This window comes from Tursiops truncatus, chromosome 18 (genome assembly GCF_011762595.2).
Source record: "Tursiops truncatus isolate mTurTru1 chromosome 18, mTurTru1.mat.Y, whole genome shotgun sequence".
NCBI lineage: Eukaryota > Metazoa > Chordata > Mammalia > Artiodactyla > Delphinidae > Tursiops > Tursiops truncatus.
Window position 1 is genome coordinate 69,876,353 of NC_047051.1, and position 25,135 is coordinate 69,901,487.

The window sequence follows — 25,135 nt, forward strand, 5'->3', positions numbered from 1 at the left end:
AAACCATACTTTGAATTTTGAATTTTGAAGTTTGATCTTTTCCCAGGCTAGCGACATGCGATCCAACCCTCTCTCATGATGCTGGGCAGCGGTAGTGAGCCCTGGATCGCAGTCAGCCACGCGATCACGCGGGTCAACAACCAATACGCTTACAACCGTTCTGCACCCAGCCAGCCATTCCGATTTTCCCTTTCAGTACAGTGTTCACTAAATTACATGAGATATTGAACACTTTATTATAAAGTAGGCTTTGTGTTAGATGATTTTGCCCAACTGTAGGCTAATGGAAGTGTTCTGAGCACGTTTAAGGTAGGCTAGGCTCACCTGTGATGTTTGGTAGGTTAGACGCGTTAAATACATTTTTCACTTACAATGTTTTCAACTGAGGAGGGGTTTGTTGGGATGTAACCCCATTGTGAGTCGAGGAAGATCTGACTCGTCGCCTGGTTTCTCCTATTATTAACACCTTAGATTACTGTGATACCTTTGTTCCAATGAATGAACCAGTGTTAATGCATTAGTATTACTAAAGTCCATAGTTTATTCAGATTGCCTCAGTTTTTAAAAAAAATCTAATGTCCTTTTTCTGTGCCAGGATCTCACCCAGGACACCACATCATATTTAGTTGTCATGTCTCCTTAGACTCCTCGTGGTTGTGACAGTTTCTCAGGCGTTCCTTATAATTGACGACCTTGAGAGTGTTGAGGAGTATTCATCAAGTGCTCATTCCTCAGGATTTGTATGATGTTTTTCTCATGGTTAGATGGGGTTTATGGATTTGGGGAAGATCAGAGAAGTGAAGCACTATTCCCATCACATCACAGCAAGGGTACATACCATCAACATGACTTACAGCTGTTGACGTTGACCTTGATTACCTGGCTGTGGTGGTGATTGTCAGGTTTCTCCCTTTCCGTATTGTACTCTTCGGAAGGCAGTCACCACGTGCAGCCCATAGTTAAGGAGCGGGGAGTTATGCTCTATTTTTTGAGGGAGGAATATTTACATAAATTATTTGGAATTCTTCTGCACAAGATATTTGTCTCTTCTCCCCCGTTATTAATTTATTCAATGGTTTATTTTATGTCTGTAAGGTGGCATGAATATTTATTTTATAATTTGGGTTATAACCCAGTAGCATTGATACTTTATTCATTTTGTTGCTGGGATTGCTTTAACTTTGCCCACTGGGGGCTCTTTCAGTTGCTCCAGTGAGGGGTACTTGTGAGGGGTACTTGTAAGGACCATGTTGTGCTGTGCTCTGTGCCAGCAAGAGGGCTGGGAGGCCTGTCACAGGACAGCAGAGGTTGCGAGGTCCCAGAGTCCTGAATGCACAGCAGGGGACTTTGGGTAACTCCATGCAGCAACTGAAAGGTCCTCTACATTCTTAAGTACAAGAGTGACATGACGAATAGTGTGTTGGAAGGTTACTTTGGAAGCTTTATGAATTGCATAGTTTCATTTGTTCATTCATTTAACAAACGCTTATGGAAATTATTCTGCCACCTGCTGGGGAGCGAGGGTGGATCATGATGGGGAAAGAATACTAACATTTACGGAGCACCTACCTGCCTGGTACCTGGTTCTTTACACACTGGATTTCATTAGATTCTCACAGCAACCCAATGAGATAGATACTCTTTTCAATATTTTACAGATAAGAACACTGTCTTCAGAGAGGTTAAGTAACTGGTTTAAGGCCACACAGCTGGTAAGTGGCAAAGCTGAGATTTGAACAGAGATCTGTCTCATTCCACATGAGGTTAGTTAAGAAAGTCACCGATTTTTTGCTACTTCTTTCATTGAGAAGTAGAGTTTAATTTGCCTTCCCTGGAATCTGGACTAGTGGTTTCGACTTTATTCGATTTATCTGAATTGAGCAGAAGTGACATTCTGGAATTTACAAGGCTAGATCAAAAGAATCCTAAAGCTTTCTCCCTGGCCTCTTAGAAAGCATGTTTTTGCAGAAGCCAGCTGCCACGTGGCAAGCCCAGCACTACCCTGAGTCTGCCATGCTGTGAGGTGGCCAGAGCAAACCACAAGGACAGGTCTGCCCAGTTCCCACTTGTTCCAGCCACGTTAGTCCAGGCACCAGAAAGGTGAGCGAGGGTGCCTTCTGATGATTCCAGGCCCAGCCAGCACCTGACTGCAATTGCATGAGCGACCCTGAGGAAGAACCACCCAGCTGAGCCCAGTCAACCCTCAGAACCATGAGAGAAGATAATACCTAGTTGTTTTAACCCACAGCGTTATGGGGTAGTTTGCAGCAATGTGTAACTGGAACACCAGCAAACACAGGTGTTCTTTCTCTGTGCTGTCTACCTTCCACAGTGACAGGGTTCCTCCACTGAGGCAAAGAGCATAGGAGACCATTACATTAAAGTATTGAGGACACTGTAGGGGCCTGACTGGAGCTGGGTGCTTGTGGACAAGCAGAGGCAGAGCTGGCAACCACCTTAAGAGAAGAGCTTGCGTTAGAATATAAAGTAGAATTGCATTAGCGCTCGTTGACGCGAAAGAGAATGAGTTCGTTATCAGATAGTCTTGAGTTGCAATTCTACTTTCTCACTTCCAAGATGTCTGACTTTGGGCAAATTACTTTAACTCTCTAAGCCTCAACTTCCTTGTCTTTAAAGTTCAGATGATCTGATGACAATAATATCAGATGCAATGAGGTAACAACAGGTGTTCAATAAATGTGTTCCTGTAGTTTTCTAAGCATATCTGTTTTATAGCACCTGTTCTGCTGCATTCGAATTGTTTATTTTCTAGCCTGTCTCCCAAATAGACTTTGAAATTTCTTAGGGAAACAAGATTATATTATATATTTTTGTATTCTTGGTGGCCAGCAGAGTAAAGAGAGTGGATGTTCAAATAATTGTGGAATGAAAGAAGGGATTGATATCATCGTGGCTGAGGAATGAAAGAAGGATGACTTGCCTCTCTGGTTAGGAAGCCAGAAGTAACATTGGTTAACAGGGGGAGAGCGACGCTGAACAAATCACGAACCAAGTAAATAAGTAATTATTAACTGAAATAAATCCTGTGAAGAGAACATATAATGATAGAATGCCTGAGTTTTTTTGGGGAAACACCGGCAAACGCCTGTTATCTCTTATAGCTTGTCCGAATAACTAAGTTCTGGCCGACGGGATATGAACAGAACTGACTTTTACCGTTTCTGGAGCGTGTCCTGAAGAGAAATCTTTCCTCTGGCCCTTTCCTATTTCCTGCTGGAAGATGATGAGAACTGAAATGGCAGCCTTGGACCTCAAGATGGAAGCTGCATTTTGAGGATGACAGAATCTCCTTATAGCTTTGAACTAATGTGACAGAGAAAATGAACTCCCACCTTGTTTCAGCTGTTGTTTCTTTGGATCTCTTTGTTATTGCAGCTGAAAGAATGCGGGGAACTCTGAAAGAGGTAAGAGGGGAGCCCAATTTAAACGGGAGTGGAGGGGCAAGGAAATCGTCTCCAGCGAGGCAGTCTCTACGAAGTGGGATGATGAAAGAGAGTGCTCAGGGCGGAAGGAACAGCATGTATGCTGTCCCCAAAGTGGGAAAGGACTTGATACATCTGAAGAACAGAATGAATGAATGAGAAGCCTAGGAGAGAGTCTGGAAGTCAAGATCACAGTGATCTTGAAATAGGAAGTCTCCAAAGTGTTTTAAGTACTGAGGTAATACTGCCTGATTTCTTTTTTTTTCTTTTCTTTCTTTTTTTTTTTTTTTTTTTTGGTGGTACGTGGGCCTCTCACTGCTGTGGCCTCTCCCGTTGCAGAGCACAGGCTTCGGACGCGCAGGCTTAGCAGCCATGGCTCACGGGCACAGCTGCTCCGCGGCATGTGGGATCTTCCCGGACCGGGGCACGAACCCGCGTCCCCTGCATCGGCAGGCGGACTCTCAACCACTGCGCCACCAGGGAAGCCCCTGGCCTGCATTTCTTTTTCCAAAAGGTCCCTCTGACTCTGTTGGAGGGTTTGAGTGATGGAGGAGGTCACTTAACCTCAGCCGCAGATGATGGCAACCAGTACTAGGGGTAGGGCTGGGGGTGGAGAGAAGTGATGGTTTTGAGTAATATTTTGAAGGTAGAATTACCAGGTCTCTTTGAAGTGCAAGATGTATGTCACTGAGAGGAAACATGCCTTCAAGATGATCCCCAAATTTTGAGAAGGAGGAGACTGGAGGAAGAAAAGTAGTGGCAGAGGAAGGCCAAATGTTTGGTTTCTTTTGAATGTGGTATGTTGGAAAGAGACAGAAAAATCAAATCCCATCATTCATTGCCAGTTATCAGCCGTGTGTAACTGGGAATGTTACCATTTTACAAATAAGAAAATAAGGTTTAGAGGTTAAGAAACATAAACTCAGCATTTTGAACTTAAAATCCATGGAGGTAACATGACTTAGTAGAAGGACCATGGGCTGTGGAGACAGATGCTCAGTTATATTGCTTCCTTATTGGGTGACCTTGACAAAGTCACTTAAATTCTTAGAACCTCAGCCTTCTCATGCAAAAAAAAAACCACCAAAAAACCAAAGATTTGTCATAGGGATTGAAAATGATAACTTTTTATAAAACACCTAGAAAGGTGTGTGGCATACTAAGCGTACGCACGCTCTCGTACAGATAGCATCTAAATCTAAAATTGCTCCAAGTGGTTTGCAGTTGAAACTTATACTGGGTGTTCAATTTGTGTAGCGATCAGATCATTTAGTCCCATATATATATTTTTAAAGAAGATGTTGGGGGTAGGAGTTTATTAATTAATTAATTAATTTTTGCTGTGTTGAGTCTTTGTTTCTGTGCGAGGGCTTTCTCTAGTTGTGGCAGGCGGGAGCCACTCTTCATCGCGGTGCACGGGCCTCTCACTGTCGCGGCCTCTCTTGTTGCGGAGCACAGGCTCCAGACGCGCAGGCTCAGTAATTGTGGCTCACGCGCTTAGTTGCTACGCGGCATGTGGGATCCTCCTAGACCAGGGCTCGAACCCGTGTCCCCTGCATTAGCAGGCAGATTCACAACCACTGCGCCACCAGGGAAGCCCCCTAGTCCTATATTTTTATACAAAAAGTCAGAAAGAGAGGAGACTGAAAGACAAATCCAGGGCACTTTGCCTGGACCACTATATTCATGTAATGACCCTTTGAATGCTCAGACTGAGGTGAGTCCCTAAAGGACGTTGAACTTGGACTTTGTGAATCATTGCTTAACGTATTCTGTTTTGCACTTTTCTAGAAGGTAAACGTGACCTCCCGGGAAGGTGATTATCACGCTCTAATAGATCGGAATCCAACTTCTACAGATGTCATCACTTTTTAGATTTTTCATTTATAGTAACTCCACCCAGCCTCTTGGCATCTGGGAACATTTATTCAGTGGTCTGCGCCTAAAGCAAGAACACTACTTTCAGAGTAAAACGACTGAATAATTAACAAGGGTACCTTCTCAAGGTGAAATTTGGCCAAGGTGTTAGCATTGGTACTCAGCAAAATGCCTAAGGTATATCATAGGTGTTTGATGAAGGTACTTGATCATCACTGTGAGTTTAAAATTCATTCAGTGACCTGGAAATTCTGAGGGTTTCTAAAAAAGATTTTTTTTTTGGTCACCTCAGGGTGTGTTGGATTGTGCATAATGGATTCCCTCTATAGAATTACCCACAGGCAATGTCCTCCATTGACAGGGGAGGTGGGGCTGGACCCTGAGTTAGGTGGACATATATTTGGAGCTTGGTGAGAGAGCCTGTCCCCTTGGCACTTCAGGAAGTTGAGGGGATAGTGTATAGCTTAGATTGAAATTTTCAGAAGCTCAACACAAGGAAGGTGGCGTGGTGGGAATTTGCCTGTCTGGTGTGTAATTTGATCCGACTGGGAAACAAGGGTTTGCCTTTAACAGAGTTTTGTCTCTATCAGGTTACTATAATGAGTTCCCTCAACATCTCCTTAGGCATCATTCTTGCACCTGTTGATGGCGGGGGTTGAGTTTTTCAATAGACCACGCACCACTTCTACGTCTCATTTCTCGTGTTGGGTTTCAGCAATTCTCACGCAGAAACACTGATATTCTATACCCATAACTATGCATCGTTACTGGAGGAGTGAGACACAAGGAGCAAAAAACTGTTTGCTCTTAGTTACTTTAAGTTTTTTAGAAGAGTAGCTGAACAAATTGAGAGAAATGGGAAGGAAACTAAATTGTACTGAAGAGAAATGCTGTTCTTTTATCCTTTGGACTTTTTTTTTGCACAAGTGGCTCATCCGTAGGTTGAAATAATTATGAAACTTGGAATTTATCCAGTTCTGTAGTGGGTAATTACAAAATTGCTCTGTTTAATTATGCGGTATTTTATAGGAGGGCATTTTTAACCTTTGTCACTAGCGCCAAATGGAAGGAGACACAGCTCTTCATAATAAGTATCATAATTCTAACTGCATCTAAGGTTTACTTAGAAGCGATTCATTTTTAAAGACACGCTCTAATTTGTGTAATTTTTTTTAGTAGGTAAAAACTGCTGAAGTGAATTGTTTTGTGGTAACAAAAGTAAAACAAGAATAACTGCTTGTTAATAGTCTGCTCCACTACTCAAATATCCCGAGTCCATCTCTGGTGAACATAGACACAGCGGGTTCATTTCTGAAACATGAAGCAAAGCTTATATAATCAAGTGGCTCATTAGAGAAGATCAGAGGATTTCAAAGTACACTTTAAAGACTAGAACTAATGTCCTGTATTTAAAGAGGAGATCAAAGTTGACACCACATCCAGAAGATCTTTTGCAAAACATCACTCTTCTGTGTTATTATCAGAAGTGACTTTCGCTGACCTTCGCTGTAAATCTATGTAGGTACTAATGACAGGTTAAACAGTTAAACGACCACATTTATTCATTCAACATGATTATTGAGTGACTTACGTGCAAGGCAATGTAAATCCAATGCTGCCTATAGTGTCTTTTTCGATTCTTTTGTCTTTAAAATGCAACTACTAAGGTAGCACTCTCAAAAAAAAGTGTCATAATATCTTGTATGTTATGTCTTGGGGGTGGGGTAGTTTAAAAGAATTAATAGAAGTAGAAAATATATCAACATTTATAAAAGTTTAAAAATATGAATTTAACTCAGTTCAAACATTTTTGAATACCTCATACATAAGGTACAGGGCTCAACAGAGTGGGTTCTACCATGAAGAGTAAGACATGGTCTCTGTCCTTGAAAAGCCTTTGGACCAATGGGCGAGAGAATATATACAGGTGGATGACATTGCAGGAGCCGTAAGAAAGGGGCAGACAGGTGCTCTGTGGACACAGAGGTGAGGCATTCCTCTGTTCAGGGCCTTAAGGAAGGAGTTGGAGTCAGACCATGATGAGTAGGTTTTGAAGCATGTATTATGAAGGAAGAGCCTTTTCCCTGGACAACACTGTGGATGAAAGCTGGAGGTTGGGGTAGTGTGATGAGTGTTTACTGAACAGAAAGCATTTCAGTTGAGCTGGTGCTCAGTGATGCCTGAGGGTCATCACTTCATCAGCGGAGGAAGAGTGGAACAATGAGCCGGGAAGTTTAAACGAGCTGAAAGGGTGTTATTATAGGTATTGGCTCACACGCTCATGGGGGCTGAGAAGTCCCGCGACGTGCCGTCTGCAAGTTGGAGAATGAGGAAAGCTGGTGGTGTGAGTCTCAGTTCTAGTCTGCCTGGGACCTCGACGAATTGGGTGATGCCCCCCCGTACCGGTGTGGATAATCTTTCCCCAGTCTACTGATTCAAACGTTCATCTTTTCCAGAAACACCCTCACAAGCACACCCAGAAATAGTGTTTCACCAGCTATCTGGGTATCCCTTAGTGCAGTCAAGTTGACCCATAAGATGAACCATCGCAGAGAGTAAAGTCCCGAGTTGACAGTCCTGCTTATTAGCCATGTGAATCTGGATGTCACTTACCATTCAGAATCTTAGTTTTCTCATTTCTAAAAGGATATCAAATTAATTTCGGTCTGCATTGTCAGAATAAATAGCTTACACCACAAAGATAAACCTGGAAATCTCAGTGATTTTAAAGCAATGAAAATCGAGTGTCTCCTAACATCCCAGTCCATTTGGTTTTGGGGGGTGGCGGTGAGGCAGTGTGGGGTAGGGGATGACTTTCAGGCACTCCATCCTGGGATGCTGTCATCCTTAACCTATGACCCCCAAGTTTGCCACAGAAGGGAAGAGAGAGGAAGAGAGTGTGGGAGATCTCTTAGGGACCAGGCCTATACAAAACCCAAATCTGTTCACATTCCATTGGCCAGAACTCGTCACATGGCTCCACCTAGATATTTGGAGCTTAGAAATCAAGTCTTTTGTGTGCCAAGGGGAAAAAGGAAATGTTTGGGGGGAACACACAACAGTGCTCTGTGAATCTCCATTGTTGTCATGGAGTTAGTATACGTGAAAAGGCTCGGGTAATGTACATGAAATGCTATATGCAAAAGGGCTGGTGTCATGTAAATCACTCCTTGATATGTTTGTTTTTTAAGACTGCAAAGATAGATTGGGGCCAAGACAGTGAGGTCCCTAAATTATTGTCAGTTAAGGAATTTATAGTTTACTCCATGGGTTATGGGGTGGAACTAAAAGCTTTTGAAGAGGGGGGTTACTTAAACAAATTTGTGCATTGGGAAGATTGAACAGCTGTCTTTGGGCTGTAGATTTTGGGAAAACTGTAGACAGTAGTCTCTTTCAGTTGTTGAGGAGCTATAGGGCCTGGACTAGGGCAGAACAGAGGTAACGTAAGGGGAGGGAGAAGCCTGCCAGTGGACTGTGGCATTTTATTTGTCTTTGTACCTGTGGTGTCTTCCACAGAACCTGTGCTGTAATATATGTTAAATAAACATTTCTGAATGAATCAATCAAGACTCGAATGGATGAGTTAACGAATTTCATTCTATAGAACGGTTAGTTTTGTATATGACTGTCTTCTCATATAGATAATAAATTCATTGAGGCTGGGAATCCTTTGTTTTCATCTTTCTGTAGGAAAGGTCTCGATGTGAGTCTAATAAGCACTAACAATTAAGGGATGTGTGTGGCAGAGAGTCCTCATACGTGAAATTGATGAAGAGACTTTGCAGCTGAGGATTATCCTGGCTACACCAAGACGTAACAAAGAAACGAAGGAACAAAGCCCATGAACCCAGGAGACCTGGAAGTTACTCAGATATAAGGACAGGTAAGTCACCTGTGTGGTTTCAAATCTTTTATTGATTTCACCATAAATTTCTGACTTCTCTGCATGACATTTAACATGACAGAATTTTACCTTGCTAAAATCCAGAGGATTTATGAAATAAGCACTACTTGCTATAAGAAGCCCAAAGAGCCCAAATAAATGAATATTGTAAAACTGTCAAATAGTTTACTAAAGAAAAACTATAATGACAAACGTGTTTGCTTTTCAATTTAAATGAAACATCTGTATAAGCAGAATATTGTCTATGTTTACTACATTGTTTTGTTTAACTCTCATTTTTTATACACTCAGGATTTCAGTAATTTCATCATTGCTTCTGACAAACCATTTAAACATTTCTTTTACATTTCTCTGTTTTTCTAATGAACTTTTATATCCATTTGAATTAACTGGATTGGTGATAGAGCAGTTCATAGAAATCAACAAATGTACTTAAAATTGTATGATATAGTTATCATATCAATTTCAAGGTGAAAAATTTATTTATGGATTCAATAAATATTGACTGGAGGTCTTCCATATGATAGTTCTACACTAGGGGTGAGGGATTCAGGCGTGACTTTACAGACAGAAGAAAGCCAGCAAATTGAATCTTTGCTCTTCAATAGATCGAAGCTGATGATGACAGAATCTTCCAAATATTTTTGGTCAAGAGAGCTTTTCATTGTGGGAAATACTGATTTTACCTACAACTTTAAGGAAATGATATTTACCTTTATATTGTGGTGTGTGCTTGGAACAATGATTAATCCATTATTTCGGCTGTAAAATGTCTAAAAATCAGAGGGCTATCAACTTTGTCTTCGTAGAGGGCTATCTACTTGGTTTTCTAATCCTCTTAGTTTTAGAGTTGAAAGGACTTGCATAGGTGTTTTCAAAACGGATGTATATGATACAGATACACACATACAATACACACAGTATTTTATATATATTGTATATTTTTCACAGTAAAATAATGTAAGTATACTATGCTCTATTTTCAACGACCTAGAAACTCTTAAGTGCATTCTTTGGCAAAGTATATAGCGTCTGAATTGTACGGGGTAGATCACAACTTGCTGTGTTCGGTTGTGATATATTGACATATACTATATATATTTAGTACTATGTGAATTGATCTTGGAACAGGTTAATTAACTCGAGCGATTAATAGAATGATTTGTTAATTTGTAGGTCATTAGAGCAGAGAACAGATGCACATCAGCCTTTATGAAATTTTAATTTTTTTAGGTCATGAGGGTTTAGGACCACAGAATCCTAACCCCATGGACACATTTTAAAAGAAAATTTGACCAAAGATTAATTTTATTCAATTATAATTTTTGTGTGTTTGCTTATAAGGCTATAGTGATTTTTAAATGGATTAGACAAACATTACTCATATCAGCAGGAAGAGAAAAATCATTCTGGGAAATGTTTAATTGGCGTTCCCTAAACAAAGGACATCTGATCAGATTAGCTTGGGCTAGGCTGTGTGCTAAGTCTTCCCTTTGGTTATTCAAAATATGTATTACCATGTTAAAGTATTGGGGATGCTTCAGTGGAAAAAAAAACTATTGAACTTTGCTTGCAGTTAACAAACTAACTTAATTGTGCAAGGAAAGTCTATTTTTCTTGGAACACCAATTAACACTATACAGAACAGTTTTTCTTTAACATCAGTTTAGGAAGTACTGTGTTAGCTAATTCAAAGACTGTGCTTAATATTATTAAAAATTTCAACTTGAAATGAACCCTAAGCCCAAACTGAATGCATTGATTTAGTTTCATGACTGTGTGTAAAACCCTTGATGATAATCTGGCCAACCTGCTCTACCTGGGTTTTCCTAAATGCGTTGTATGTTATGCTTTCTTGCTTGTCCATGGTGCCCTTCACTTTGTCTTCTAGAATGTCCTTGAGGTTAAATTACACGAAGCCTGCCTGTCTTAGCTCAAGTGGGTGTCAGGACCCACAAAATAGTTCTACGACCCCTTCTAAATGTCGAGAACTGTGAAGGTTCCTACATTTTACCCTTTCAGGCTAACGTTTCAGCCCAGTGCAGTGTCGTGGATGCTGGGAGAAGATACGACACTCCTGGGTAAGAGACAGAGGACTTTACTACTCCCCGCAGAGCAAGCAGCACGAGCTCCATGCCTGTGTCAGCTCCTTTTGTCCCCAAAGTCACAGGGATGGCACAGAGCGGCCTGGACGCTGCACATGGACTGGGTTTGCTTCACAGCTGAGGAACCCTGAGCTTAGGAAACCCCAGTCTTTTGTAATAAATGGACTGTAAGGAAACTTGCCTGATTTTTGCCCAGGAGGGAGACAAGATTTTTATTATTCTGCACAATGAGCATTTTTTAAACTTTTTATTTTATATTGGAGTAGAGCCAATTAACAATGTTGTGATAGTTTCAGGTGAACAGCAAAGTGACCCAGCCATATATACACATGTACCCATTCTTCCCCGAACTCCCCTCCCACCCAGGCTGCCACATAACATTGAGCAAAGTTCCCTGTGCTGTACAGTAGGTCCTCATTGGTTATCCATTTAAAATATATTAGTGTGTACGTGTCAATCCCAAACTCCCTAACTATCCCCTTCCCCCATCTTTCCGCCACTGGTAACCATAATTTTGTTTTCTATGTCTGTGGGTCTGTTTCTGTTTTGTATGTAAGTTCATTTGTACCATTTCTTTTTAGATTCCGCATATAAGCGATATCATATGATATTTCTCCTTCTCTGGCTAACTTACTTCACTCAGTATGACAGTCTCTAGGTCCATCCATGTTGCTGCAAATGGCATTATTTCATTCTTTTTAATGGCTGAGTAATATTCCATCATATATATATATATATATATATATATGTATATATATACACCACACCTTCTTTATCCATTCCTCTGTCGATGGACATTTAGGTGGCTTCCATGTCTTGGCTATGGTAAATAGTGCTGCTGTGAACATTGAGGTGCATGTATCCTTTTAGACCATGCTTTCCTCCAGATGCATGCCCAGGAGTGGGATTGCAGGGTCATATGGTAGTTCTATTTTTAATTTTTTAAGGAACCTCCATACTGTTCTCCGTAGTGGCTGCACCAATGTACATTCCCATAAACAGTGTAGGAGGGTCCCCTTCTCTTCACACCCTCTCCAGCATTTATTGTTTGTGGATTTTTTGATGATGGCCATTTTTACTAGTGTGAGGTGATATCTCATTGTAGTTTTGATTTGCATTTCTCTAATAATTAGCAATGGTGAACATCTTTCATGTGCAAAACATTTCTTCCCCGTGTTCTAGCAGAAGACACCATTTCTATCTTCTGAGGCTGTTAGCTGTACAAACATTCCTGAAAGAAGAAAAGGCTGTCAGCACCTCTATGCAGAAGATGTGCAGAAATGAGAAAGACCCAGGCAGTGTTGTCTCCCGGCACTAAAACCCATGTCACCAGTTGTGTGCTGTTCCTTGAATTCCTGTAACAACCTGTATGTTCTATGATCACAGCACTTCTTGAATTGCTCTAAGCCTTGCTTGTCTGGAGGGGCCGTGTCCTTACTAACATATTTACCATATCCAGCTGGGTACCAGGTACAGAGTAGACATTTGGCAAAGTTTATGAGATATAGGCTTTAAAGATTTTTTACTATCCTTTAAATATTTTCTGGATTGGTTTTCAAGTTTATTGCCCCAACTACCCTGGGAGGAGGGACAGAAGGTCTCAAATGGCTTTAATCACTGGGGGGAAGTTTTCCTTTAATAGGAAAGTGCTAGCAGCTGCAGCAGATAGCTTAGCAATCAATGGCTGTGAAGATAGAGAAGGGCCAGAGCAGCTGGAGTGCTAGTGGCCAAGCAACAAGAGTGTTGAGATGGTGGTGGCAATGAACCACATGTCAGGGACAGAGCCACAATCCCCAACAGCAGATGTGTAAGACTTTAGGCCATGCAGCATCTGGATAGGATTTTAAAAGATGTTTAGGAGGTTTCTGGTCACAAAAATGGAAAGGAGAAATAGAATAGCATGTGAGAGACAGAAATGTATGTTTGGGGAGCACCCAAGTAATTATATATACTTTCAATTTATAATAACTTAATTGTATATACATATTTTAAGTAAATTTATATATATAAAGAGATGAAGAGTTGGGGGAGATTCGACCAGACTACTGCCCATCAGGTCAAGAATCCAGTGAAGGGTCATCTTGTGTTCCCCCAGTGACCCCAGAGTGATCCCATGTTTGATCTGGACTCTCACTTATTTCTCCCCCCACCCCCAATAAACACAGATCTAAGAGAACACTGGCTCATCGGTGATGGATTGAAAGGTGAGCTATTTTGCCAGGTGGTTTTCAAAAGTAAACACTCTGCAGATTTCAAGAAACTTTTTTCTCTTTGTAAATGCTTCTTGAGGTAAATAGTTTCCAGAAATGGAGGTGGGGGAATGGCATTGATCAGAGAGGTGGGAGTTGTTTTTCCTTTCAGGAGTTCTGGAGTGGTTATCATCTATTTGGCTTTTGTCCCATATCTTGCCTTGAATGGCCATTGCCTTATCGACTCTTTGCTGGTATCATTTGCGTACATTTTCAGGTGCCTCATTAAACATTTCTGGGCGGCTGACATCCTTTGTCAATACAGACTTTTATTATTGAGTACCCACAGATAATTTGGTAATGTTTTAGGGGCTTGGGTTTAGTACTGGAAATGCTCCCATGATCTCCTTATCCAATCAAAGGAGAATAAGTGCAAGAATCATGAGTATGCGCTGGGAACGAGAGTTGGTTTATACGATTCTTTGTGTTGATTCTGGAATAATCAGTTGATTTAAGCAGACAGTATGGGTCTTCATTGCCTGGAACCCAGCGCACTAGAAAAGAAACAGCATAGTGAGTGAGAGAGAGAGAGAGAGAGAGAGAGAGAGAGAGAGAGAGAGAGAGAGAGAGTGTGTGTGTGTGTGTGTGTGTGTGTGTGTGTGTGTATTAGTCTGTCGGTTTGTGTTTTACCAATAGAGTACACTTAATAGAACTTCACTGTACTCGTATGTTCTTATTTTCATTACCAAACATCCTTCCATTTTTGTTTTGTTCTCTTTATCTCAACTTAAATTAAGAGAAAGCAAGAGAGTTTGAGATAATGTTCAGTTAATGTCTACATCTTGAAACATACTTCACTTTTCTCTGGCTGTCTAATGATTAGGTTACAGTAATTACATTCAGGCGTTTTTGAGCCAGAGATAGAAGTGAGCTGTGTGTTTAGTTGCAGGCTGTCTGTATTACTTTGCAGTCTTCTTCAATATATTCTAACTGCAGTCACTTTCGTCTAATGGTAAGTCACAGAAAACCAATAACATCCTCAAGAAAAGGGTTAATGACATTTCCTTCTCCTCTGGGGCCCTTAAGATTTTGCTGAATCTCTTTCCAGGACTGGTTAAATCCTATTAATGTCAAAGTAAAAGCAGAATATGCTGCACCCGTCGGCACTCACCCTGTCACTGGTCATGGGTGATGGCAAGTACCTTATTTCCTTCTAGAACTCATCTGAGCAGCTTTGAAATCTAGTCCCATCAAATCCTGGATTTAACCAAAGGAGGGATGTCCCTGTCAACGCTGCCCAGTGAATAATCAAATCCAACCTGCAATTGTTCAGGTTGCCAAACATTTCTGTGGTTGAGTCATGGGGACATTTTCCCCCTTTGAATTAAAATGGGGAGTAGGGGTGGGCAAATAAAGCCAGACAGAGAGACAGAGACAGAGAGAGTGAGTGAGTGCAGGAATTCTTTACAAGTACAAATTTTATAGGTAAGATACCTCCCTCCATTCCTGCCAAGAAAACAAAAGGGCAATACCTGGACAAAGGAGGAGCTGTATCTTTCCAAAAGGTTTTGAGAATAAATAAAACATATACTTCACTCCATTCCTTTTCCTGTTTTATTAATTGCCCTAGAGCAATGCTTCTCAAAATTTTATGAGCACAGAAATTACCTGGGGATGTTGTTAAGCAGTAGCTTCTTGTTCAGTAAGTCTGGGATGAGGCCTGAGATTGTGCATTTCTAACAACTCCTAGGTGATACTGATGCCCTGGGCCACACTTGGTGTAAAAGCCAGAGCAGGAGTTCTCAAAGTGTGGTCTCTTGACCAGCAGCATCACCTAGAAACTTGTTAGAAATGGGAATTCTGGGGGCCCAGCTCAGACTGACTACAGTGGGTAGAATGCCCCCCCCCAAGATGTCTACCCTCTTATCCAAGGATCCTGTGAATGTATTACATACAAAAGGAAGTTTGCAGATGTAATTAAGGTTTATGGACTTTTAAGATAGGGAGATGATTCTGGATTATCCAGGGGGCCCAGTCTAATCACAATGCGTCCGTAAAAGTAGAGAACTTTCTCTGGCTGGAGTCAGAGAGATGCAGCAGAAGGGAAACTTACAGAGATTCAAAGCATGAGAGAGACTGGCCTTGCTGGAAGGGGCCACACGGAAAGCATGGGAAGGAGTGCAGGCCGCCCCTACAGGCCAAGCTTGGCCCTTGACTGAGAGGCAGCAAGGAAAGGGGGACCTCAGTCCTACAACCACAAGGAACTGAATTAGGCCAACAACCTGAATGAGAGCAGAAGCCGATTCTTCCCCAGAGGCTCCAGGAAGGAAGGCAGCCCTGTCAGCCCCTTTGATTTCAGCCCCAGGAGACTCTAAGCAGAGGACCCACTTGAGCTGTGCTGTATCTGAACTTCTGACCCACAGAACGGTGAGATAACGCAATTGTGTTTTGAAGCTACCCAGTTTGTGATGATTTGTTACAGCAGCAGTAGGAAACTAACACACTGACTGAATCAGAAGCTCTGAGTGGGGGCCCACGATCTGCTTTAACAAGCTCTGCAGTCATTCTGATGCAGGGTGTGGAAAGATCATTCTCTAGAACATGCACAGAGCCCAACATAAATGGGGTTCTGCCACGTAACAGCTGTTGCAGCACTGCCCAGTCTCACTAACATCCCTAATCTTTCATTTTCTCCTTTGAAACATGGGGTTAATAAAACAGTGTTGATGTGAGAAATTTGATCTAAATCTCTGGTAGAATATTTCACAGTTCTTATCATAGTAGGTCCTCAAATGTTACCTCCTTTCCTTCCTTCCATTTCCTCCCATGGACACACTAAATGCAAACAGTACTGATGATTCTGATGTCAGCTTTCTGAGGCTTAGGGCTTGGAACTTGACCTTGATTGTCATTGTGTAAATATGATCTGGAAAGGAAAAACAAAATCACAGGAAGGAGATGCAGGTCTAAGATGCAGTTGCCCTGCTCAGCTTCATTGCTACTCTTCAAAAAAGAGAACAATGAAGATGTTTCCCTTGTTTTTAGAAAAAACAATTCAGCACTATGTAAGTCTAGATATAGAACATTTGGTTCTAAACATGACCCTCTGATCATGGCACTAGAGTAAGTCAGTTCTTTACATCATGCAGTCTTTGTAGTGGGATCACAACTGCACAATATGTTTATATTCTGTACATTCTCAATGCAGTGTACTAATTTGCTAGTCTGCCAGAGTGCTCTGATGCTCATTAATTTTAAAAGTTTCAAGTATATATATATATATATTTTTTTTCATTTGTGTCCACCCCTGAGCAGGAAATATTTGCTGATTCTTCCTCCTTTCTCCACTCTGCATGGTGAGCTGCTTCCTTGGATGATTACACGTTCTTCTTCTCCGTGATCGCTACAGCTCTGTCTTTCTCACCATCCATCACTGTGTGATGAAATTTGTTGATTGGGTTTATTTTGCAAATGATGCAGTTTGCAAAGTTCCAGGTTCATAGTCATTTTCCACTGCTGTCTAGAGAAGACTAAAACTCTCAACCAATCAACATTTCTAGATTAATTTTTCCCTCTCTGAGAAATAAAAAAAAGTCAATTAAGAGTTAAACTAGGCTTCCTGGCTTATGTATTTATTAATCAATCAACCTTCCGCATAATACTAATGTTTGTGGTACAATGTCCACATACCTATTTCTGTGTCTGCCAGCTTGAAAACAGTGCTGTGCTGAAGCAAGATTCTATCTGCTGTGAACATTTTTATAATGAGCTGCAGCCCTGGAAACATTGAAACCCATTTAAAAAGTGACCTGAATAATTTCTCAGAGAAAATTAACTGGGTGAAAGATCATGAATAAGAAGTAAATATATATTTAAATAGCATCAAGATGGCATTATTCTTTACTGTGCAGCTTTTTGGTTTTACTCACATAAAACTGCATCTGGGTAATTTGGGGAGGCATTGGGGGATTCCATGACTTCCTTTAAATATACTTAGAGCTCAAATCCCACATCCACATCACATTTCCTATTGTTATGTGTGCTAAATGCTCTTAGTGCCCAGAGAATGATGCTAAATCTCCTTTTGTGTTTCCCCTGTTGATTTTCTCCAACAATGGGGTGTACAACAGAGGTTAGTTTACCTAAAGTGTGGTCTTCAGACCGGAAGCATCAACTTCACCTGGATTCTAACATCACTTGTTAGAACGGCTGAATCTCAGATTGCAGATCTTCTGAATCAGAATCTGCATTTGAACAAAATCCTAGGCAATTTGTTTGTACCTTAGAAGGTGGGAACTGCTGGAGCAAAAAAGGGTCTGGGAGGTGGGATGTGGGGACCATGGAGTGTCAAGGACGGAGGTGGTGAAAGACAGTATTGGACAGAAGTGTGCTTCTCACCTGCTTGTTGTCAAGGCCTGGAGCGTTTGGGAAGAGTCTGCTGTGCTCTTTTTATCCTGGTGTTTGGTAGGATGCTAAATGGTTGAGTAGGTTTGGGGGTATAGTTTATAATTATGCGCTCACAGAGCAGATCTATGTGGCTTGCAGTCCACTTTCTAACGTAGCGTCTTTGAAATTTTAGCATGACTTTTTTTTTTTTTTTTTTTCTTCTGCGGTACGCGGGCCTCTCACTGTTGTGGCCTCTCCTGTTGCGGAGCACAGGCTCTGGACGCGCAGGCTCAGCGGCCATGGCTCACGGGCCCAGCCGCTCTGCGGCATGTGGGATCCTCCCGGACCGGGGCACGAACCCGTGTCCCCTGCATCGGCAGGCGGACTCTCAACCACTGCGCCACCAGGGAAGCCCTAGCATGACTTTTGATGAGAAGCAGCGTGGATAATGGAAAGGCTAAGGGTTTTGTGGCTACCCAGAACTAGGTTTTAACACTAACCCTGATAATATTATTGATTGTGTCGATAGTTTCGGTATGTGTAAAATAGGCAAAATAGTAGTGCTGTCACTGATGGATTACATGAGATGATGCACAGGAAGCTCGAAGTTCGGTGACCAGAAACAAGTAGGCTTCTAACAAATATGTCTTTGCTTCTCCTTTTCTACTGACCATTCATTGGTCCACTGCATCCCTATTGTCACTGAGATATAAATATATGTATACAGCTCTATCTATCCGTGTATCTATCCATCCAACCATCTATCTGTCCACCATCTGTTTATCTATCCTTGTTCTTTTCTTTCTACCTATCTTTTCCTTCTGTCTTCTGGTATCAGTAATTACTTTCTGACTCAGCATCTGGCATGCCCCCTCCAGCATCTCCGCTCCCTTTCCCACCTTGGCAAGTGAAGACATGGGGGTGAGTCAGGTCCTTGGGAAGAAGTGCTCCAAACAGCTGAGCTTGCAAGTTATTGATTGCTGTTGTAGTCTACATAACAAGCATTATGTGTGAGTTATGTCCTGCTTCATGGGCCACTAGTTTCTTTTCTCCAGAAGGTGACTGGCATTTCCCAGAGTCCAGAATTCCTTCTCACCTGTTCTTAGGGGTCCGCTGGCCAAGTGAGATGGGCTTCGATCTGGATTAGATGTTGCCATGCACATTTCTCTCCCAGCCTGTTCCCCATTCCCTACGTACTTCTGTAACAGTGCCGGGTGATCCCATCAATATGTGTAAGGAAGGTGAAAGTCAGTTTAGGCTTCTGCTGGCATTTGGGTTCTGCCAGTACTAGACTCCCCACTTCCTGAGGGTGTGGGAGGAATGAGGTGATCGCACACCTTACGCCGTGTCCTTACAGGGAAGACTCTTGAACCCAGGCGCGTGCAGGTGATCCGTGGTAGGACCCTGGCATTGAGAGAACGAGATTTTGATACTGAAGCGGATCTTTCAGTATGAACTGGAATTATTCCCCGCTGAGCCAAACTGCTCATTTATCTTGGACCTGACAAAAATCTGCTCCGGCATATGGTTTCCCCTTGGATAGGAAAAAGAAAGTCATTTTAATTGCTAGTTAAGACTGCTGGGTTACTTTAATTTGCAGGCTCTTTATTAACTGTGATCTATTTCATTTAAAGGAGCTATAAATGAGGTTTGGTGTGAGCCTCCCAATTATTAAATTTCACAGGCACCGTTAAGAGACTTGAGGTCACCCTTTTTGAGACTCCGAGCCACTTATGTTTAAGAACGTAGCAGACTTGAAGTGTAAGCAGAGTTTGCACACACAGTAGGTTCTTAATAAATGTTTGAAAACTTGAAAAGGAGGATGTCTATATGCTCATTCCCCATTTTCTTTCTTACACTTGTTCCCACCGGTGGGTCAGGGCGTCATTTCTCCTCATTAAATCTCTCAAGTTGAAACATATGGCAACAGTTGCTTAAAATATCTGCTGCAGGGGTTGAAAGCTGTGTTACTTACAGTGAGTTCATCCAGCCAATTTCCTTATTCTAGTTTGATTTAGATGAAGGCAAGTAGGAGTAGTAACAGCTTCAAATGGTATACCTACTGTGCCACAGAGACCGAAGGGTGCGGTTTAGCCTGTGGGATGTAAGTTCTATTAAACTGTTTAAGAAAAGAGTGGATGTTGATGGAAAGAATATAATACTAGCATCTGTGAGACCTGTGTTCTTGTCCCAATTCTACTCATCCCTGACTTGTGACCTGGAGCAAGTCATCTCTCTCTCCAGGTCTCACATATTTCACCTGCAAAACATAAGGCTAGAGATGAAAATCTAGTTCAGGTTCCAGAGTTCTCAGGCTCTGTTATTTCCTCTCACATTCCGGTCAGATCACAGAAACTGGATTCTTGTTTTGGTTTTACCTCCAACTTGTGGTTTAACTCGGGCCAGTTGTTCTGGGTCTTCATTTCCATATGTCGCTGTAATTTATGAGGGATATTCCTGGGCTTTAGCCTTTAAGTGGTTAGTTGAACACATTTTGAAAGAAATGCTGGGAATCTCAAATGTGGTGTATCTGTATGTTGCCTCGGTTACCAGAAGAGACAGAACACAGCTTAACCCCCTTGTGATGACTCAGAGAAGTTAGTTGAACAGGGACTTCCCGCTGAGTCATCTTGGTGTGTTTGTGCCCTTGGGGCTGTGGAGGTGCCTCAGCCTATCACCTCAATCAAGGACATGGGACTGTCATAGTGTTTAGTTTCTCTGTCTTGTCCCCCTTGCTGTCAACTGTCACTTCTTAAGCTGTTGGTTACCAGGGAAATACAGGTAACAAAACTTAAAATCAGTGACCTTAAATTTATACATTACACCAAACCCACAGCTTCTGCCTTGAGGGCGGCTCTCTTTCTTTTCCTTGAGAGTGAAGTGCATTTCATTTGCAACTTAAAGGCCTTAAGCTGACTTATTTGGTTGATGTTGGTGACCTGAATGTCTAGAGTTTGCCAGAAATCTAAGTAAAAGCTGTGGTGGGAGCAGGCATTTCTTATGTGTGGCCGTATGCAAATATGTATTCAGTGATAGATCATGTTCAATATAAAAAAGTAACATTTAAAAAATCTTTTAAATCCCATATAGCACAGTGTCCTGTACATAGTAGACAGCTAGTAAGTTTTGTGAAAATGCAATCTGAACTCGATTGTGTGGGTTCCCAAGTCACATATATCTGATGGTCATTTAATTAAAAAAAACGTATTATGAAGGGATTCTATCTATCTATCTATCTATCTGATCTCCTGAGATTTCTCAGGCCTCCCTGCGTTGTGGGTACAAATGGCAGCACTTTAACAGGAATGACCCAAATTTCACTCGTCCCAAGATGCTCATACAGGATTTTGAATACTTTGGAAAGTCCCCAGATGTGCTTATAAGCGTGTCTATTACTGCCGGATGCTAACACGACCCCTGGGCTTTAACACGGCGTTTTCTGGGTTTTGCTATGTTTGCAGATCGTAGCCCTGGGGTGACGGAAGCTGTGCTACATTTTACTGTGAAATAGGGACTGACTGCTGATCTTCTGTCTCACTCTTCCCCCACCTTGATCATCATCACCATCATCATTATTTTTGATAGGAGGAAGAGGAGTGTTTTCCTAAGCAGTGTGGTTTCAGTGAAACAGCTGCAGTTTCCCCTTGCCCCCTCTCCTCGCCCCATGACACTCTTTCCCTTTCTTCAAGCTGAGGACCTCCACCTGAGGGTTTCCTCTGGGCATGCGCATTCTGCCCACCTTCTCTTCCCTTTGATGAGGTCTCTGAGAGGCAGTTTCTTATGGACTCTTCCAAATAAGATCCTGATGAGCTCACTGTACCCATTCACTAGATGAGCCCAGATACCTGAGACTATCAGCTTAGGTCCCTGCTGGGGCCCCAAATTTATGGAGTCTGGAACATGCTGGATATTGTACACTTCATTTAGGAACCACCCAGGAGGGGATATATCCATAATATGGATTGCCTTTGATGATGCGGGCTTTGAGGGAGAGTTTGTGTATCATTCGGACCTTTATTTTATCTTTGCAGTATCATGTCATGGTGCCTGGCCATAGCGAGTTCATGCTTTTTAAACTCCTTCACCAATAGATGGGCGGAAACAGGGAGAGAAAGGAGCTTAGATATCATTTTAGCAAGGTGTATGGTGAAGGAAGAGGGTAAAATGGTTACATGAAATGAAACGTTTGAAATCAGTGGCAGGTCTCAATTATCCATCAGTTCCTCGATTCCTCTGAGTGTGGGGTTAACAACAGATGGAATCTCTATATGCTTGTATGTCCACATACACACTGGTTGCCAGGTAGAGCATGTTCTTTTCATTCCACCTGGAATATGGTAGAGAGATCAAAGGCTAACTCCTGTTGCTTTTTCATTCCTCAATAGTGGTTGAGAAACTATCTCTGTTATGTTCCACTTTGTAGAATAGACATCATAAAATTTCAAAAGTAAAGCTAAAATGTTAGTGGAAAAGATCTATGTGAGTGTGTGGTATGTGAGTGTAAGTATGTGAGTGTGTTCTATTTTCTATAGCTGTCACCTGCTTTCCAAAGATGTTCTTAAAAGGTATAGACAAATCCAAGGGATTCCCCATGATACACTTAGCCTTGAGCCTTACTCACAATAACCTTCTCAAATCCAATAAACAGTAGCTCTATGACTATTTTATTATATGCTGTGATGCTCACAGTTGTAAGTTGTTACCCTGAACTTTGGCTCCTTTTTGGTTTTTGAAGTTATGACTCCATGAACTTGAAGTGATGGATATAGAGGAAGGCTGCTCTGACCTGCTCTGGAATGATGCACCTTTGTACGTTGTCCTCACCAGAAGTACAAAATTATTCTACAAAATGAATGTAATTCTGTTGTAACTAGTAGAAAAGAAAAGGGAAGAGGAATCATATTTCAAATAAACATCTTTGGGTCCTCATAAAAACACTAGGTTTTGTGATGAAGTGTTGGCTCCCTAAAAATGCCCCCCTGAAAACATCTGATTTTTATGGAGCTTTATCAGTCAATCAACCAGTCAATCAGCTAAGCAATTAGTAAGTGTGTTTGAGTACCTATTATATGTCCAGGATGATTAGATTATATTAATGAACGAATAAATTTACTTACCTGACAAATATTTATTGACAGCCTTCGTCTTAATAAGGCATCAGTTAGGTGTTGTCAAGACAACAAGGCACTAACACTACCCTCAAGAAACTCCTAGTTTATTAAACCATGAATTCACAAATTAAATACTGTAAGTGTAGCAGAAATATTTTCAAGGCATTGTGAAATCATTCATTCATTCAGCTTCTAGCCATTGTGCTAGGGTCTGGAAATACCAATGTTAAACAAGGTAGAACTAGCAACTGCCCTCATGGAGCTTATATTATCAAGGGAGAAAAAAGCCATTAAGCAAAGAAACAAATAAATGCATTAAATAAATGAGTAAATAGATATCTCAAAACTGTGATAGGTGCTATGAAGGAAAGCAGGAGGGTTTATGAGAATGTATAGAGGTACCTAGATCTACTCATACAGTTACGCAAACAACTGCTTTGAGCTACCAGGTATGCATATGCCAGGTGACATGTTCAGGTATGAGTGGGGCTATCAGAATCATAAAGTACATGATGGCTTATTGAAGTCACTGGGTTTGACTGCACAGGACTGGAATGCATGGTGGGAGGGGTGCTAGGAATCAGTTGATCCGGTCTTCAGTCTGGGCTTAGATACTAACATTTACGGGTCTCAGTTTTCTCACTTGTATTGATAGATCGGAAAGAGTTGGACTGGATCATTGGTAAAGCCTCATCTAACCTTCAATTTCAACGTTCCCAGTAGACAGTTTTCCACTTCTCTGCAAAAGGGCCAGCTTCTACATGGAGACAAAATATGTTCTGGTACTTGGTAAAGCTCAGAGCACTAAACAGTATAATTGCTGAAGGAATTAGGCTAGACAGATTAATGTGTATGTGTTCAGACATATAGTACGGGATTTGGAAGCACGCACAGTTCACCAAAGGTAGCCCTGCTCCAAAGACCGTGGGTCTTATATGGCTCCTAGATCTGCCCACTTTTTAAAGGTTGGATGGAGGAATGACCTGTGGGTCTCTCACATTTATACATTTACCAAAATTGGAAAAAATAACATTGGATGTCCCAGGGTGGGAATAGAAAGAAGAAGAAGTAATGGATAAGGTTCAAGCTGTGGTGAGTTTGAGTACAGGACCAGGAATTTGAATACTGGGGTTCCAGTCTAGGTTTTGATACTTTCCAGCCTTGACTTATTGGGCAAGATACTGAATCATCTTGGGCCAGTCCCATCCACATGGAAGTATAAGGTAGGAATTGCCCTGGATTCGTGGTGTTCCAACTTCGTATTTAGCATCAGATACTCTTTCCAATCAAATCATGCATGAAACTCCAGCGTGCCAACCAGATAGAAGAGAAGTCACCTTGGTTAAGGGAAGGACTGAAGACCTGCAGCCCCTCTAGCTGGGTCTCTCTCTCTCTCATTCCTAAAGCAGCTCTGAGACAGGAAGCCAGGGCTTCTGGAAATTCAGTTCCCTGTCTTACTCCTTCCATGTCTACGTGAAAGCTGGCTGGCAGTTAGGGCAATCTGGTGGGTTGATTATGGGCCATACCAGTGATTGAATCCTGCCTTAGGTAAAGACGCTGTAGAGACCGTGGAACACTTGACTTATGCAAATATGGCCTTATGTGGATTGTTCTACGAGGCCCATAATAACATCTCAGAGGTGGAAATTACTGTTGTGCGGTGTGCGCTACAAAGCCAGGGAGCTGGGCAGGCAGCAGCCATCGCAAGGCGAGGGCCTTTAGACTTTGCTTTCCTGTTGTTCTGTTTTGCCCATGGATTTATGCTATGACTGCATTTGTTATTTTAGTATCATTTGTGTTATTACCTCTTTTATGGCATTCTAACCAGGACTGAATGCAATAGCAAGGGGTATATTAGAAGGAAAAACATGAAAGTTTAAAGAGGCTTAAAAGGGCCAAAGCCTTTATTCCATTGTGTGTGGATTTCCTTTGGCTGCCTCAACACTGAAAAATATTTTGCACAAAAGCACATGCATAAAAAAGCACATAAAATTTTCTGCACATGGTGTAATGTTTGAGTCTCGTTCCTGGAGTTAGACAAATGGGGCTTCTGAATTTTATCTCTTAGCTGTGTGACTTTTTGTTAAATGGCTTAATATCTCCCAGCCTCAGTTTCTCA

The 25,135-nt window shown here is 41.7% G+C and overlaps 1 long non-coding RNA gene across 3 annotated transcripts in view; it reads left to right on the plus strand.

The window, feature by feature from the left end:
- The first annotated feature begins 33 nt into the window (after nucleotides 1-33).
- LOC141277071 (uncharacterized) overlaps nucleotides 34-25,135 on the plus strand; it is a 59,288-nt gene continuing 34,186 nt past the window's right edge. The window contains exons 1-4 of one of the 3 annotated variants that reach the window (XR_012327771.1): nucleotides 34-3,013; nucleotides 3,123-3,425; nucleotides 9,012-9,204; nucleotides 12,513-14,080. This is a non-coding gene — a long non-coding RNA (uncharacterized lncRNA). Of the gene's footprint in view, nucleotides 3,014-3,122; nucleotides 3,426-9,011; nucleotides 9,205-12,512; nucleotides 14,081-25,135 lie in introns of those variants that run through there. The other 2 variants (XR_012327770.1, XR_012327772.1) reach the window with 2 other exon arrangements.